The sequence below is a fragment of the Penaeus monodon genome, chromosome 15, assembly GCF_015228065.2.
Source record: "Penaeus monodon isolate SGIC_2016 chromosome 15, NSTDA_Pmon_1, whole genome shotgun sequence".
NCBI lineage: Eukaryota > Metazoa > Arthropoda > Malacostraca > Decapoda > Penaeidae > Penaeus > Penaeus monodon.
Genome location: NC_051400.1, coordinates 8,306,547 through 8,306,911, shown reverse-complemented (window position 1 = coordinate 8,306,911; position 365 = coordinate 8,306,547).

Sequence of the window (365 nt, the reverse complement as noted above, 5' to 3'; positions counted from 1 at the left end):
CCCAAACTCCTCACGGGGTGCCGAGAACACCAAGGCAACCTCCCTTCGATTTCCCCCTTCTTTGACCACGGATTGGGGGGGGCTGTAATTGCCCCCGGACGGAGCTTCTCTGGTTAAAGGAGGATGTAAAAAAAGAGAAAAAAAGATACACCCCCCCTGGGGGGCCACCCCCCAAAAAAAGAGTCAGCTGCAAAAGAACACAAATCCGATCATCACCACCATGACGATACGCCATACTCCAGAACAATGAACAAGCTGAATGCCTCTTAACTCACTCTAGTCTTTAAAAAGACTAGACAGGCAAGTTGTCACCGAGGATGCAGATACAATAAGAGAAGAAATCAAAACAGCAGCACCCAACAGCG